This window comes from Thalassophryne amazonica, chromosome 14, assembly GCF_902500255.1.
Source record: "Thalassophryne amazonica chromosome 14, fThaAma1.1, whole genome shotgun sequence".
Taxonomy (NCBI): Eukaryota; Metazoa; Chordata; class Actinopteri; order Batrachoidiformes; family Batrachoididae; genus Thalassophryne; species Thalassophryne amazonica.
The window spans coordinates 83,218,189-83,234,410 of record NC_047116.1 but is presented as its reverse complement, the minus strand read 5'-3'; positions in this window follow the sequence as shown (position 1 = coordinate 83,234,410).

Here is a 16,222-nt window from a genome sequence, read left to right as displayed (position 1 = left end):
ATAAGAATTATTCATAATACTGGCTATAGAGATCATACAAATCCACTATTTTTACAATCCAAATTCTTAAAATTCACAGACTTGGTTCATTTTCAAACAGTACAAATTGTGTATAAAGCAATAAACAATTTACTTCCAGCAAATATTAAAAATATGTTTTTTAACAGATCAGGGGATTACAGTCTGAGGGGGAAATTTAATTTAAAGCATCAGTGGGCACGAACAACATTAAAAGGTTTCTGTATTTCTGTCTGTGGGGTGAGGATGTGGAACAGATTGGGAGTGGGGCTCAAGCAATGTCCAAGCATGAACCAGTTCAAACAGCGGTACAAAAATATGGTTTTTTCTAGGTATAGGGAGGAGGAAGGGTAATGAGGGTTAGGGTGTTTTTGTTTTTTGCTTCGGCTTGTAAATATATAGTATTTTGTATGTAAGTAGGTATGTGTAGGTGTATATTTATGTTTGTGTATATATATGTATATATATATATATATTGATATTGGTTTAGGTGTGTAGGAATCTATGTGTATATGTGGCAAAGGGTATTACTGGTTGTGGGGAAGAAGGGGTAGGGATAAATAAGCTGATGCTTCACCCTACCCCTTTTCGGACATGTTGGGTACACAGTAGGAACTTTTTTGTTGTTGTCTTTACTGATCTATCTTGTAATTGTTGTTGTATCAAATGTTCGAAATAAACAGTTTTCATTCATTCATTCATTCAATGTGAGCATTTACCCACTCAATTCTGTTACGACGGACTGCAGTCAGGTTGAGCCCCTGATGAGGATGACGAACATGCACATCCGCTTCCCTGATACAGTTTCTGATAGTTTGCATAGAAATTCTTTGGTTCTACAAACTAACTATTGCAGCAGCTGTCCGGGTGGCTGGTCTCACGTGATCTTGAAAGTGAACATGCTGGATATGGAGTTCCTGGGCTGGTGTGGTTACATGTAGTCTGCAGTTGTGAAGCCATTTGAATGTACTGCCAAATTATCTGGAAGTCCTTTAGAGATGGCTTATGGTAGAGAAATGAACATTCATTTCGTGGGCAACAGCTCTGATGCACATTCCTGCTGTCAGCATGCCAATTGCATGTGTCCTCAAACCTTGCGACATCTGTGGCATTGTGCTGTGTGATAAAACTGAACATTTCACAGTGGCCTTTTATTGTGGTCAGCCTAAGGCACACCTGTGCAATAATCATGCTGTCTAATCAGCATGTTGATCTGCCACACCTGTGAGGTGGGATGGATTATCTCAGCAAATATGTCTTCCTACAAACTGCGGCTCTAATTTCTTATCTTTTACTTGGAAGATCATTCTTTGGATCACTCCATCATGAAGCTGCATAACTGATACTACAAACAAAAGTTAAGGTATACTCAGTTCCTGCAGTCACATTCACAGAAGCTGATACTTCATATTTATCAAGGCTGTCTTCTTGATGGCTTCCCTCCTCTCTTTCTTTCTTTTTTTTTGCAGTTACTTGGTTTTGTTTTATTTTCATTATTATTATTATTATTATTATGGATGACAAGTATCTAATCTGGACACATGCCTAAAATCCTCCTGGTGTAGGCATCATTCCATCATGAAGCTGTGTAACTGCGTAAATAATCATGAATAGGACTGTTTGTCCTCCTTCCCTCTCTTCCACTCTTGCACTTCCCAACAAATAAGAACACAAACATGTTTTCTGCAAACAATCAAGAATGCAGATTTCCTAATTTAATTCAGTGAAATATGCTCAATACAGAGAGGATGTTGCGCCACAGAATTTGACCTCAGAAAGAGCAAAAATCTGTTCAGCATCTGTGACTACCGAGGCCAACTGCGTTGCCGGCAGAGATGGTTATTCATCACTGTGATCATTATTATTCTTATCAAAACCCCTGTCATGACTACAGTGAGATGCCCTGCAGATACGCCATCTGTACTTAGGTGGAAATCGATGGCACACTGGATCTTCTCAGCACTCTTCATAATATCTTCAAGTACCAAAACAGTCAGAGAGTGGAAAGAAAGGGGGGGAGCTATGAATAAACCATCTTCAGAAGGCAGTCAGCTGGTTTGAAAGCTGTCATTTAGATACCGTCTGTGCATTTGCGAAAGAGAAAGAATTAACCAGAGGGTTTCTTTGAGAAAGTCTACAATGAAGATAGTTAATGACAATCTATTGAGAGCATTGTAAGCATACTGTAATTAACTCCTCCGGTTAGGAGGAGGTTATGTTTTCACATGTGCCTGTTGGTCCCCTTGTTTTGCAAAAACTGGTCCAAAGCCAGAGTCAATGGCCGGATGTTTTAGCTTGGCAAAGCATGGTTCTTTTGGCTTTTGTGGTGGAATCCACCAGTATGCCAAACTGGCTGAGAAATAGAATTGGTTGATTTATTTGTCTTATCTACTGGTGTATAATGACTTTATTTTTAAGAGGGGATATACATAGGTAATATTTAATGTTTGCATGAGTCTACAAGAAGTCCTTTGCACGGGGTAAAATGCCATTTGAGGACAGAATTTAAGCCATCTGGGGTTACGAGTGAGCAACAGGTGGAGTAGACGTGTCTTTCCTGAGCTCCTCTCCATATTTAAAGCCATTCTGTCAATTGCTTAATATTTCCTAGTCTTTTTTTCATTATGTCCTCTTACTTAATATAGATTTAAGATTACCAAACCAAAGATATATCAGAGAAAGAAGATGGATAAAAGGACATAATGAGACCGAAGTTCAACCACCATGTGAGCTAGCAGGCTATGCTACAGCAGCATTGGCATCATGTGACCACATTCTACATTCAGATGCATTGAGAGCCACTCTGTTCTCAGAACTGTGGAATCTTTCAGGCGTCTGCTAATCTGGCTATTCATTTGGCTTCCCCAAATACAGCTGTACTTCAAGGTCGCTGTGATAAAACCTCCTCAGAAGATCAACACTTAAGCCTCGCTCCCTGGTCTTCCCCCCTCCCCTCAGCTTCTCCAGCTCTGACATTGACTGTGCTCAGGACTGCTCAGGACTGCCCCTCCCCCTCCAGGATTGTCGGACAAGGCTGTTGACGGCGCCAAACAGGCTGCCTCCGGAGTGTTCTGATAAACTGGACCTTTTCAAATCTCGGTTGTCATCCTGTGTCCTTGTTTTTGTCTGTGTAATTATTGTTTTTCTGTGCTGATGGGGATTTTTTTTCCTCATTGCTGCTGTGTAATGCAGCGGCTATGAGAGTTTTTTTTTTTTTGTCCTTTTCCCTTGTGTTTTGCTTTTCATATATATGTTTATGTACCGGGCCGGCCTATGTGTTGTGTGTTGTGTGTGTGTTGTTTGTTATGGGTCGGTGTTGGTTTGCTCAGCCCTGCTGTTGACCAAGGCAGGGATGTACATCAGGAGCTGGTCCCCGGGCGCCTAATGGCGACTTCTGCTCCTACTGGCAATTAGGATGGGTTAAATGCAGTAGACACATTTCATTGCGCAGGGAACATGTTCTTCTGTGCATATGACAATAAAATTCCTTTGAATCCTTGAATGTGACGAGCCTGATACAGAGACTTCAAACAATTGTCTGGCAATATGGAACATGAACAAAACAATCACTGAGAGATTTGACATGTTAGAGTGTTAGAGGCAACTCTCGCATCCACCCAAGCACCCTTGGTGAATCTAGGGAACCGTATGATGGAAGTTGAAGATGCTAACTTAGACTATGACCGGCACCTCTCACAGGCTGAGCGTGCATGCATGAAAATATGTGCTAAAAATGAAGCACTCTATTGGAAAGTGGTTGATGTCGATGCTCGCTCCAGACGCCAGAACATTAAAACTGCTGGGTTACCGGAGAAGGTCAAGATGGGTCACCCAGTGGAGTTCCTGATGAAGTTCATCCCTGAGTTGCTCAGTGTGAGCAACTTTCTGGAGCCATTGGTTGTAGACTGGGTGCACCGCCTTGGGTCGCTGGTGAAAACGCATGACCACATATAATGATTGTTTGGCTCCACCTGTTTCAAGTAAAGGAAAAGTTTCTACAGCTGTTTCCTTGGTCCTACAAAGGCAAGACCATACACTTCCTTCCTGATTTTCTGGTGGCGGTGATGAAGCAGCACCAAGTATATTTCTTGCTGATACACATATGATCATTGGTGGTGACTTTAATTGTGTACTTGATAACTTTTTGGATACTTGATCTCAAACTAATCAGTCACCTTCTGCTGCTTCTGTTGTAGTAAATATCTTGATATCCTCCATGAACTTAGTTGATATTTGGAGACTTCAACATCCCACAGTCAGAGATGACTCATTTCTCTCACAGAGACATACATCTTACTCAAGGATTGACTACTTCTTATTAGACTCTAATTTCAGCTGCATGTCACAACATTTTAATTTGAGCTTATTCTCCAGTGTGTTTTGTTGATGACTTTAACCATAGAAAATAGCAGTATAACTGGTGTTTTTTTTGCCTTCTTTACTCTCTAATTCAGTCAGTCAATTCATTTCCATGAAGATTTCAGAATTTTTGGAAGTCAATGACAATTTGTAGGTCACAGACACTATCTTATGGGAGGCCTTTAAGGCTGTAATCAGAGGACATATAATTTCCTTTGAATTTTTTATGAATAAAGAATAGACAAAAAGGCTTTTGGAAATTTTGAAAAGAATTATTTACACTTTTGGAAACTATTTACAAATCTTCCTTAAGCCCTTCCACCCTAGAGAATATTCTTAAATTGACATATGAATATAACACAATGTTACCTGACCAGATGCAAGACCAATTGTTTAAACTGAAACAAAAATATTTTGAACTGGGGGACAAGCCCCACAAAATTATTAGCTCAACAGTTGAGGGATTAACAGGCCAGAAGGTCCATTCATATACTCAAGTCAAAATCAGGGAAAATGATAATTCACCCCAAGGGCATAAATGATTGCTCCAGGGGCTCTTACTAACAGCTATATACATCAAGAGCAAAAGGTAATATCTCAGACTGGTTGGGGCGGCTGGACCTCCCTAAATTAAGTGTGAATCTGGTGAGACATTAAATGCTGAGTTCATTGTGCAAGAAATCCTAAATGCAATAAAATCATTTCCTAATGGTAAATGTGCTGGCCCAGACGGTTTTGGCATAGACTTGTATTAAAAATGCAGAGATGTTAGCTCCCCTCCTGCTGAGGATGTTCACCTATGCTTGTGAATTTCAGAAATTTCCGAGCACTTTATATGAGGCCAATATTTCTTTAATATTAAGAGGGTAGAGACAGGACAGACCCTGCATCTTATAGACCAATTGCATTGTTGAATTCTGATATGAAAAATTCCAAAACTTTAAGCAAATCGATCAAACAAGCACATCACTTCTATTATCCATGCTGACCAAACTGGCTTTATTCCTAACAGATTTTCCTTTTTTAATGTCAGAAGACAAATTAATATATTGGACCACAAATATAACAAAAATCAAAAGGTTGCTGCTCTATGCTTAGATGCAGAGAAGGCATTCAGTCGGTTGGAATGGCCATATATATGGAAGGTGTTAGAGGAATTTGGATTCAGCCCCCGGATTGTTTCATGGATTAAGATAATACGTGCTCATCCCTCTTCTTCGATTTTGACTAATCAAGAAAAGTTGGCTCCATTGTCTTTACACTGAGCAACCCACCAGGGTTTTCCCCTCAGCCGTTTGCTCTTTGAAATTCCCGTTGAACCACTTGCTATTAGGATTAGACAACATCCTTTTCTTACACCTATAGGGCTCAGTGATGTGGACCACCATATCTCCCTGTATGCAAATGATGGTGTAATTTTTCTTTCGCAGCCTGACCAGTCTGTTTCCACTCTGCTGGATCTCATAAAGTCATTTGGTGATGTTTCCGGATATCCAATTAGTTGGCAAAAAAGTTAATTTATGTCTTTTGGTGCCAAACTTGATGCCAAATTTTTGGGCCATCTTCCTTTCAAAAATACAGAAAAAAAACTTTTCTCTGGGTAGTTTTACCAAATGACCCTAGATTAATTTTCAAATGGAATTTTATTAAAAAACTGGATAAGTTGATGGAGCATATTAATAAATAGCGTACCCTCCCTCTTTTGAAGGTGGGTCATATAAATGCTATCAAAATGATATTGTTGCCAAGATTTCTGTGTTTATTTCAAAATCTCTCCATTTTTTAACAAAGTAATTTTTACCCGAGGCCATCAAATATGGCCATCAGGTATTGTGAAGGCCTTTCGTCCGTCCATCCATCTGTCCATCTGTCTGTGTTCAGCATGAGCCCAGTCCTATTATTGCCAGTGTCTTCAAATTCAAAGGGAACATTCTTGGGACACAGAACTTGGACAACTTCAAAAATGGCTAACCTGGACCTATTATAAGACGCATTTTAAGAGGTTAAAAGGTCACATTTTACTTCTATTTTTTGTGGTATGATCTCACAGACATTAGTGTGATGATCTCATGGATGTTAGCGTGGTGACATCAATTCCTGGTGTCGCTAGCTGCTAACTTCACTTTGTTTTGGGCTTTCTCATGTATTATGTAAAAGCAAGTGAGAATTAAACACTTCTAAAACTGAAAATCCTGTTTTGTAACATGGTAACACCTCTGGAAGGATTTACAAAGCATTTAGCAGACATTATCGTGGTGACATCATAGGCTGGTAGCTAGCTGCAAAGTATGTTTTGTTTGTGTGTAAATATAACCACTTTGTCATATATTATGCAAACGCTCATGATAAATAAACATTTCTAAAACTGAAAATGCTGTTTTTAGAACCTAATAACACCTCTGGAGTGATTCACTGACTGTATGGGAAAAATGTTCTCAAAAACTAATCAAAAAACTGTGTTCATTTGTGGTGACTTAAATATTGATCTGCTCAATCCAAATAAGCATAAAATAACAGATGAATTTATCAGTATAATGTACAGTATGAGTTTATATCCAAAAATCACCAGGCCAAGCAGAATTACATCCCATAGTGCCACCTTAATTGATAATATATTCAGCAATGATATTGAGAATAACACTGTGAGTGAATTATTAATCAATGACATTAGTGATCATCTACCAGTTTTCATCGTTTATAATAGAAGCCATCGGCGGAATCAGCCAGAGGAGAAAATAAAATACAGGCGAGTGCGGACAGAGGAAAACATGAACACACTAAAGAAGGATTTACAGGAGCAAAACTGGGAAAAGGTATACAGTGAAAGTGATGTTGATAGTGCATATGAAACTTTTTTACAAATATTTACATCATTATATGATAAAATTGTCCAATTAAACAAGACTACAGAAAACAAAAAATCCAAGCTCGACCATGGATGACGAAAGCGTTATGAAATGCATGTAATAAGAAAAATACACTGTATAGAGAATTCATAAAATTAAAGACTAAAGAGGCAGAAAATATAAGAAATACAAAAATAGATTAACTAATATTATACGGGTATGTAGGAAGGAATATTATAGTAACATATTATATTCCATTGATAATAATGTCAAGAAGGAAAATAAGGATGAGGTAGTCAACAGTTTTAATAATTTTTTTGTAAATATTGGACCAAGCTTGGCAGAAAAAATTCCCAATTCCCAACCTGAGGATTGTGATAATAATCTCATAGAAAGAAATCCCTGTTCAATGTTCCTCACAGCAGTGGATTTAAAAGAAATTATAGACATTGTGAATAATTGTAAATATAAAACATCTACCGATTTAAATGAAATTGATATGGTGGTGGTAAAACAGGTCATTGAATGGATTGTAGAACCATTAACATACATCTGTAACTTATCATTTCAAACCGGTAAATTTCCCAATCAAATGAAAATAGCTAAGGTTGTGCCGCTGTATAAGACTGGGGATAGACACCACTTCACAAATTATAGACCTGTTTCTTTGCTTCCACAATTTTCCAAATTATTAGAAAAGTTATTCAATAATAGATTAGACAAATTCATAAATAAACATAAATTACTTACTGATAGTCAATATGGATTCAGAGCACATAGTTCAACATCACTTGCATTAATAGAATCAGTTGAGGAGATTACAAACGCCATAGACCACAAATTACATTCAGTTGGAATATTTATAGACCTTAAAAAGGCTTTTGATACAATCAATCATGACATATTAATCAGTAAACTTGAACAGTATGGGATTAGGGGGTTGGTGTTGCACTGGGTGAGAAGCTACTTAAGTAACAGAAAACAGTTTGTGAAGTTGGGGGAATATACATCATCATGCTTGGACAATGCTTGTGGCGTCCCACAGGGGTCAGTATTGGGTCCAAAACTGTTTCTAATTTATATAAATGATATTGTCAATGTTTCCAAAATATTAAAATTAGTATTATTTGCAGATGACACAAACATTTTTTGTTCAGGGGGGGGATTTGCAGGAGTTACTGAGGAGGATCAGTATAGAAATGGGAAAATTGAAAATATGGTTTGACAGAAACAAATTATCATTAAACTTAAGTAAAACAAAATACATGTTATTTGGCTATTGTAATACAGACATACAGGTTCAGTTACAAGTCGAGGGGGTAGATATTGAAAGGGTACATGAAAATAAGTTTCTGGGGGTGATAATAGATGATAAGATAAACTGGAAGACTCATATAAAACATATACAAAGTAAACTGTCAAGAAGCATTTCAGTTCTAAACAAAGCAAAACATATTCTGGACCACAACTCACTACGCATTCTTTACTGCTCACTGGTTTTACCATATTTACAGTACTGTGCAGAGGTATGGGGTAATACTTATAAAGGTACAACACAATCACTATCAGTAATGCAGAAAAGAGCTATAAGAATTATTCATAATACTGGCTATAGAGATCATACAAATCCACTATTTTTACAATCCAAATTCTTAAAATTCACAGACTTGGTTCATTTTCAAACAGTACAAATCGTGTATAAAGCAATAAACAATTTACTTCCAGCAAATATTAAAAATATGTTTTTTAACAGATCAGGGGATTGCAGTCTGAGCGGGAAATTTAATTTAAAGCATCAGTGGGCACGAACAACATTAAAAGGTTTCTGTATTTCTGTCTGTGGGGTGAGGATGTGGAACAGATTGGGAGTGGGGCTCAAGCAATGTCCAAGCATGAACCAGTTCAAACAGCGGTACAAAAATATGTTTTTTTTCTAGGTATAGGGAGGAGGAAGGGTAATGAGGGTTAGGGTGTTTTTGTTTTTTGCTTCGGCTTGTAAATATATAGTATTTGTATGTAAGTAGGTATGTGTAGGTGTATATTTATGTTTGTGTATATATGTGTGTATATGTGTATATATATATATGTGTATGTATATATATGTATATGTGTGTGTATATGTGTGTATATATATATATATATATATATATATATATATATATATATATATATATATATATATATATATATATATATATATATATATATAAAGATGGGGCTATTTGCACTCCTGGCAAGATAGCGGAGTGCAGATGACCACATTCAAGTTGTCTGTGAAAATTGTCTAAGTGCTACACGAGTGCAGGTTACCACATGGGTGTGACTGTGCTGAATCCCCCCCTTCTCCCACACACACACAAATGGCATGTAAGAGTGCGATGTGTGTCTCCCCCAACAAAAATGGCTTGTGGAGTGTGTTTATTTTTTGCTCCAGTGCTGTGTGCGTGACTTTCCACATGCTTGCACTGTGTTCATGCATGCGAACACGAGTATGCACTAAACCGTCACCGTGGTATTGTGCATGCCTGTCCGACTGTGTGTCCCTCCCGACAGTAGGTGGAACATTTCTCGGTTCCCCATTTCATTTTGTTTGCAGCTTTTTGGCTGGTTTGTGCTTCTTTCACTCAATGTTTTGTTATGTGTGAAGGGGCCCTAAGGAAAACTCCCTCTGATGATATTGAGAAAGAAACCTCGAAGGGGTGACCCATTGCTTAGGCAATTCTAAAATTTTCAAGGTTTTGCAAAGTTTTACAAAGCTGAAGAAACAGAAAATCAAACAACATAATAACATAAAGAAGATGAGATTCCACACAGGTGTCAATGCCACAGACGGGGTCACCCACGCCGTTAATGGGCCAATCTCAGTGACGGTCACTTGCAAATGTAGACTGCAGCATGAAGCATCCGTCTTAGGTCTTCCACCTCACAGTCCATCTGGGCCTTTCAGTTCAGATCCGTCTGTCATTTGTACCTTGGACAGAGAGAAGAGCAGAACCAGTTGAGCAGAAAAGCTACACCTATGGTATAATTCATCAGCAGTAGATCAACAGAAAAACAGAAATTGCTAAGGTGACCGCCAGCCGCTAGCCCTAAGCTTCACTCACAGACTCAAGTTGAGGCCGAGACCTGTTAAATTACTAATAAAATGACTTTAAAAGGTTAGGAAGCATAGTTCCATTCTATGCCAGTATGCTAGCCATACGAGAGGGAGAATAGATGTGTCTTAAGTCAAGACTTGAAAGTCTCCACAGTATCTGATCGTTTTATGGAAGCAGGGAGCTCATTCTACAAAACAGGTGCATGATAAGAGATGGCTCTGTGGCCCACAGACTTTTATTCACCCTAGGGACACAAAGTAGTCCTGCGCCCTTAGAACGCAGAGCCCGGGCAGGTACAAAGTGTTTAATTAGGTCAGCTAAGCTGACAGGAAGCCAGTGAAGAGATGCCAAAACGGGTGTAATGTGGTTGAACTTTCTACTTCCTGTTTCTGAATATTTCTGGTGTGAAATATTCAATTGGTTTTCTGAAACGTATGATTGGGTATTTAGTCCTGATCCAGAAATAGTGTTGTTTGGATTTTCTTTGTCCCCAGAAAATCATAGGTTCTTGGTGCAAAGTATGATCATGTATGGAATGTAATCGCAAAGAGATTGATTTTCAGTTCAAGATGTGGCTAATGGAAGTATGGACTTTATTGCATATGGAGAAAATCCAATATGGCATGATCTTCATACATTATACATCATATGGCAACCATTCTGACATCACCTTGCCCAGCCTGGTGATCACTTGAGTATGCCCACAGTGGACCACTCACATCGACCTTGAAAACTTGTTGGATTGTGATGCTTTAGTGATGCAGTAGTATATATTGTTGCCCTTTGTACACTTTTGTATATTTGTATATTTTATTTTTTGCTTGAGAGTTTGTGTATTTTTTGTTGTAGTTTTTTTTTTGTTGTTTTTTGTTTTTTTTTAAGCCATTACAGAATGGACAACACCTCAAAATCAAAATCCAGACTAATGGGTGAGCACAGCTTTAAAACACAACCGCCCCCCAACACCCCATCCTCCAAGGAATGACAGAAAATGTTCTAATGGTTTTATTGATGCTTTTTCATAGTTGTGGTCAAGTAGAAGCTCCACTTAAACAGTCAGATGGTAAGAAAGAAAATTATTTTTGTAAAGTGGATAAAAGAAGCCTGAGATGATTCCAAACAGTTCCACTGATCCTTTTATGAACTTTCTTCAAAAAAGGGGGTGGGCTGATGCTTGTCCTGGGCTCTTCTGACAGGCGAATACAATGTGTGCATGTGTGTGTTTGTGTGCAAATATATATATGGTAAATCAATAGATATACTTATTAACCTGACTATGATGTCCTGAAATCACTTTAACAGCCATCTACTTTAATTAGATTCAACAAATACAGTTTATTTCATGAATTTGGAATGAAAGGCTTCTTTAAAATTAAAACTCTCCATTTCATCACATTACATTTTTAAATCTAACAATAATCCACCACTTCAATGATGCTCCTGTTTTCACTCATGTTGTGCATGAGCGTCAAAACTCAGACTTTCTCTAAATATTAGAACCCAAATGTAAGCAACTTGGGATTGTGACTTTAGCAGTGACTTCAACCAGCCTATATGATGCAGCAACTCATATTGCTGTTTTTCCTGCAGCACTCGAGGAACATCGCAGTGGGCCGGAATCGAAAGCCAACCTTTTCTGTTTACAGCCCCCGTGTGGCTTTACTAATATGAGAACAAAGGTGGCCACTGTGGCACAGTACAATGCTGCTTTAATGTGCTTTGAGAAGGTACTCAGAGTACAAGCAGCAGCTAAGCATCTGGGATGTCAGTGGAATTAGTAATTATTACTGTGGAATTGCATTATTCCCACAGTCTTTCTAAGATGACACAGTGCTCATAACATGGCTGATAGATGTTAATGTGCACACACCTTTGTCTAGGGTTGGGTATCGAGAACCGATTCCTTTCGGGTATCGTTCAATAACCTTTTTACTTAATGATTCCCTTATCGGTCCTTCAGAGTGGCCGTTGTTTTTGGGGGTGTTTGTCAGGAAAATTATAATTTCTCTACATTGATTACAGACCCTTTTCTGCAGCGCGGCTTTGCTTTGAAACTTGAACCAATCGAAGCAGTAATTCACAGATCGAAGCAGTGCTTCGATCATTGCTTCGTTGATTATTTATTTTCTTTCGCTTTCCCCTGCTAAAACCCTAAAGAGCATATGGCTGAGTATTATTGTCCTTTTTTTATGTTAAACCGACCTGTTATGGTCTTCTGAAACAGTTGACAGATGTATTTTATAACTTAAAAACGGGACCGATGCTAACACGTTAGCATGTCTATGGCATTTTCAATGTTAAAGTTAGCATTAAGCAGTTGCAGCTGTCAAGCGCTTGTTGTCATAAAAGTGTCAAATGTATTACAAATTGTAATATTTTTAAATTTATTTTTGTTTATATATTAATAATAATAGCAAGCACAACAATAATAGTAATAGGGGGTGGTGGCCAAGTGGTTAATGTGCTTGGTTTCAGTTCAGAAGGTTCCGGGTTCAAATCCCACCCCTGCCACAGGAAGGGCATCCGGCGTAAAACCTGTGCCAATTCAACATGCAGATCCACCTTGGATTTGCTGTGGCGACCCCGAGTGCAAACAAGGGAGCAGTCGAAGGGACTTTACTTTTACAACAATAATAATAATAATAACTCATCTAATGATTATATACAATTTTAGAGAAAGAGACAAAAAGAACCTGAATAAAAACACAACAGAAAATATAAAACCAACTATCAATGAACATACATAAATAAATACATACATACGTACAGAAATAAATAAGTGTTTCCTGTGAACACCTAGTGACTCTTACACCTCCACTTCATCCCTCTTATTTAAGTTTAATGACAGTTTGTTTTGGTCAAACCATATTTTCAATGTGTTAATTTCCTCAGTGATTTCCTCCAGAACTATCTGAGCTAGAAAACTTCTGCATCCTAGTAAGAGCAGAATACTACTGGAATGAATTTGAATGAAGAAAGTTTTTTTTTTTTCTCACCAAAATGGATGCTGCACTCACTGCAGTTTATTGTCTGGAATAGCCCCAGATTGCATTTCAGAGCTTCCAGAATTCAAACATTTTCGTGCACGTGGTGTTGGGGGGTAATTTTGGGTTTCAGCTTTTTTTGTTTTTCACCACTTTCATCCTTGAATATGTGAAATTGTGAGTCACCTTTGTGCAGATTAAAGTTACTAACTGGGACTCCTGTCTTGTTGTGAGAAAGAAACGAGAATCGTCCTCCGTTCTGTTCACACAGCTCCAAACGCTGCGCAGCTCTGCCAAGTCAAGTTAGAATGATAGAATCCACTCGGAATCAATAACTTCAATGCGAAACACCGTTTTATTTATGTCCAGAGATCAACGATACAGTGACCAATTTCATATTTATTTACTTTAAGACTCAATGAAATACATAGAAAACCTGTAAAGCCTACGTTTAGTACAAAATTCACAAGAGGCATCGATAAGGGAATCGATAAGGAATCGGATTGATAAGCAGAATCGATAATGGCATCGATATAGATAAAATCTTATCAATACCCATCCCTACCTTTGTCATGCAGAAACATGCAAAGAATGTATAGGTCCAAGTCTTTAGGATTTTGGTGCTTCCAGTCTTGCTGTATGGCAGTAAGACACTGACCAGCAAAATAAGGGGATGACTACATGTCTGAAACTGGGTCTTTTTGGTGGATCCTTGGTTCTTGCTGGAATAACTTTGTGTCAAATGAACGGTTGCTTACAGAGACTAAGATGAGGACTATCACTTGCATTGTGAAGAAATGTCACAAAGACATTCTAACCATGTGTTTATTTTCTGGCACCATACAGCACACAGGTGCCTCAGTGCTGAGGATCCTACACAGTAAAATGAGAGGTGATGGTCTAGTGGTTAAGCATTGGGCTTCAGATCAGAGAATCCTCGGTTCAAACTCAAGCCTGACCGGTAAATCACTAAAGGCCCTTGGGCAAGGTGCTTAATCCCAGTTGCTTCAGGTGTGTAGTGAGCACCTTGTGTGGCAGCACCCTGACATTGGTGTGTGTGTCTGTGTGAATGGGTGAATGTGAGACATAATTGTAAAGCACTTTGAGCATCTGATGCAGATGGAGAAGCCCATTTACCATAAAATCACCAGTGTAAAACTACAGTGTACATATGGTCCCACTCTGTGTTAATTTAGGACCATATGTTCACTGTTAGTGTTAATTTAACACTGGCGATTTTACTGTGTAACATCTACAGAAGGCCATGGGCACATCCACGAAACAGCTTGCTCCAGCAGATGAACTACTTGTGAGAGGTAGGAGTGGATCATTTGTCTGCTTGGGGGGTTGCTATCTAGGACAAAAGGTGCTTCTGTTGTGTGGTTGATGTTTCAACAAGTGGCACGAGTGCATGCTCTCAGATCTGTCCTCACATCATGTAAATCAAATCCAGTATATTCACCGACTTGAAAATACTCATGTAGTATCCACGTCTTGACTTGTCCAAAGAAAACTGGATGCAAAAGTGATGATTTGTGTTAACAATATCAGTTTGTCCAGTTACTTCTGGCCTCTGAAAATGGATGATGTATAAATATTGTCTTAATGATTCATGCTGTTATTTATTTATTTATTTATTTTATGCCTTGAGTAAAAGCTCAAAGCAAATCCCCATTTTGGTGGTGTCCGGGGACAAAATGACAATAAATAAATAAATAAATAAATGAAGAGTTCAGATGCAAAACCCAGTATTTTTTTTTCTTTTTAAATGGAGAAAAATGCAGTTGAAAATGAAGATTTAAAGGAAACCATATTCGGAAATGCACAGTCTTTCATTAATAAAATGAAAACAGTTTGTTCAGATTCTTTCATATTGTGCACACTGATTTTTTGACAGGCTCCAAAAAACAAAAAAAAAATGGTTTTGGAGATATTGGGTTTTGCATCTCTTCAAATGTTGTCAATGTCCAAATAGTTTTGGACCCAACCGGATAGGCCTAAAGGTGGAAGATTGCCACTGCCGATTGTAGGATAGCCATTTAGATCGACTAGACACAAGATTGACACAATATCCATTCTATTTCTGTTCACAGTTCTTCATGGACAATGACAACCAGTTCCAATTCATCAAAAAAGAGCTTTGTCCAACAATCCTCATGACATCAATTTCACACCATGAAGAGGGTTTTTTTTCTGTCTTTCTTTCATTCTTCAAAATCTGCAGCCTGACCAAATGCAGTGCTGCTGCACTTATGGAGGTGACAGCACATCACCAGATAGTTTTTCTGGTGATGTGCATCTTTGATTTTCTGGCTTCTGGTTCCTTTTATTTTACATGCTTGCTTCATCCACAGCACCACCTACCTTCTAAATAAGCACCAAAGAACAGGAGGGAACCCCCCCCCTCACCCCTACCCCCCCCACCCAGCATGGCGATGTCTGCCAGTTTCGGCTTTGTGATGTGTGCCGTCCTTCCACCCTGTTATTACCTCTGACTGTAATAGGCACCTCTGTTCCCAATCAAGTTTTTACTTTCTGTCGGTGAAAGAAAACTGTTTTATACCAGACACATTTTATTCCTCTCTCTCTCTCTCTCTCTCTCACACACACACACACACACACAAACCATAATGTCTGTCGGTGTCATCTACTTTGGCTGCCGGCCTAGCTCGCCCAGATTGTTCACACAGCGTTTTTAGCGCTCGTAAAGTGTTGCCAGAATGCTGTCTGAATGTTCAGATGGGCTCTAGGTGGTTTACTGTCTGCTCCAGGAGGGGTGGTAGGTGGTCTATCTTTTCACAGATGACCTGTGAGGCGAGCTGGAGAATGATCCGTATTTCTGCATGTGCACAAATACTGATGAAACATTGTATAAAAGAAAACAACAAATTCAGTCTTGCTTATACTGCAGAGCTCT